Source organism: Tamandua tetradactyla, chromosome 7 (genome assembly GCF_023851605.1).
Source record: "Tamandua tetradactyla isolate mTamTet1 chromosome 7, mTamTet1.pri, whole genome shotgun sequence".
NCBI lineage: Eukaryota > Metazoa > Chordata > Mammalia > Pilosa > Myrmecophagidae > Tamandua > Tamandua tetradactyla.
Window position 1 is genome coordinate 48,344,315 of NC_135333.1, and position 2,789 is coordinate 48,347,103.

Consider the following 2,789-nt stretch of genomic DNA (forward strand, 5'->3'; position numbering starts at 1 on the left):
TTTATTAGACAATTCTGAATAAGGTATGGGGTAAAATGAAAAATTGCAAAAGGTTCATATATCAAACATTCCAGGGCTAGTTAACTTTCCTTCAAAATCTTCCTTGTTGTTATTATACTATGGTGCCATAAAGTTTAAAGAGAATTCCTTTCTTAACAAAACTGTCTTCCTCAAGGGGGTTCTAACAAAATGCATCCAGAACTCAGCCTCTGCTCTTGACCACTCACTTCCCTCTTGATTAGGGCTCAGCTGGTGCCCTTTATAACTTCAGACCTTTGGCTTTTCAACTCCTTTTAGAGTCTTTGGTGGTATCTGATACCACCCCTTGATTCTAAGTCAGCAATGCTTGGGAAATCCAAATCCTTAAGTCACAATCACATATAATAGTAACTTTGAAATCTTATTTCATGTTTATTATTCTGCTGTACTCTTGTTTTTATTTTCAGTAAAAAATGTGAAAGGAGAAGATGCCTTAGTGCATAGTCTGGCATGGCCATGCTCAGGGGCTTCATATTTGGTGAATGCTCTGCAGTCGCCATCTTGGAATTCTCAATAATCTCTGAACAAGGGACCCATGTTTCCATTAAGCACTGAACTCATCATATTATGTAATTTGTCCTGTTGCCATCCACACCCATATGTATCCTTTTCCAAAGGACAAGCTGAAAGCTGGAAGGGATGAAGCTCTAAAAAAGACCGGGGGTTTATTCGGTTGAGAATACACTATGGGTTTTTGCTCTGCTTGTTCACAGTTGTTGAACATAGTGTCTCTGGAGAACCCAGATTCTTTCTGGGGAATGAATGTGGAAGTCTCTAATGTTGCTGGCTGTGATTCCTTCTGATGTGCCTGAAGTCAGGTACAACTTCCAGGCAGTGTTCAAGGAGAAAAGGAGATGCATATGGGAGCAGGGTGGCATGGGAAACAGCCAGTGTTGTTCATGTGGCCACACTTTTTCAAAATTTGGCTACCCTGGACCAAGATTTTTTAAACCACATTATGTTAATTCTGATATAGTGAAGTAAATTCAATCCATATGTTTCTGAGTCATTTATATCTAACTCATAAAAATACTATTCTTAAAGGCCTTCTGAGAGCTAGAAAAATCTTAGAAACTCCTATAATGTTTATTGATCCCTTTTTGCTGAAATTAAAAATTTTTTAAATGAACATTAGGCCAAATATGTGAAATCAAGAATTACAGAATGTGGTTTGGAACTTGCGTGGCCGAGTTCTTTTAGGTTCACCAGGGTATCAGACCGCATGCTCTGCTGCTGTCCCCACTGCACAAACATGACAGCTCCCTTGGTTGTGGAAGACTGGCACTGTGAGAAAATAAATGGAAACCACTTCTTCCAAGATTATCATGTCTTAAAGTGTACTTGCCTGTGGTGGATCTGAATAGAGAGAATAATGATGTCTCTGAAGGTCAGATGCCAGGCTATATGCATTCCATTCCTGTCTCAGGAGTTCTCGTCATCATGAGAGAGTATTAACCTAAGATTTTTGTTCTCAGTTTCAGTCTTGAATGAGCCTCCATGTCACAGAAACTGCCATTCGCTCCTGCCTCCCATATTGGTCCCCAAGGACCAACAGGCTTTTGTTTAACAAAAGGTGCAGTCAAACTTCTGTGAACTATTTAGTGGAGGGGCCATAGATAGAATGACTTTGCCAACATAAGTATGCTCGTCAGAGGTAGTATGGCACGGCCCAGCCCAAGCATGCCCAACCATAGATAGTATATGGCATGGCCCAGCCTAAGCATGCCCAACCATAGGTAGTCTAATAGGTAGTCTATGGCAGGGCCCAACCCAAGCATGCCCAACCATAGGTAGTATATGGCAGGGCCCAACCCGAGCATGCCCAACCATAGGTAGTATATGGCACGGCCCAACCCGAGCATGCCCAACCATAGGTAGTATATGGCACGGCCCAACCCAAGCATGCCCAACCATAGGTAGTATATGGCACGGCCCAACCCAAGCATGCCCAACCATAGGTAGTATATGGCACGGCCCAATCCAAGCATGCCCAACCATAGGTAGTATGGCATGGCCCAGCCCAAGCATGCCCAACCATAGGTAGTATATGGCATGACCCAACCAAAGCATGCCCTACTGTAGGTAGTATGATGTTGTCAAACATAGAAATGATCACAATATCCTTTGAAATAACAGTGTGGGTGCAGCCCACTAAAGTATAAATTTATAGATTTGTCTTATAAATGTTTATCCCTGAAGTTCTTAGCAGAATTCCTTACCACTAGAAAATCTCTCAATATATTTATTTCTGGTATGATTAAAGTGGAAGCAAAGATGGAATTTTTAGTGATAATTTTTAAGTGAGTGACAAAAATCTAAAAAAAGAAAAAAAATTCCCAATCCTCAATACTGTCACAATATGTTTTGCTAAACAGAAACAAACAGATCAAATAATCAAAGCACATCCTAAAATCATATTATGCCAGGAAGGAAATTCTAGGAGGACAGGAATACTTGTCAGTGTCAATCACCTACATAGTCACGGGTTTAAAATAGTGTTGGCATATATGGGTAGTCAATAAAAATATGTTGAATGATTATTATTAGGAATGGACATTTCTAGAAGCCATGGCCCACATTAAGGACAAAAGTTATGATCGTCTACCTACTTCTATTCCCTTTTGCCTCATCCAAGATAAAAAATAAGCCTTTGAAAAAATAAACAAACAAACCAAGAAACCTCCCTCAGTTGCAGATTCCCATAAGTAGGTCAAGTGCATACTACAGGCCAAGTGTATAATAGCTTTGGA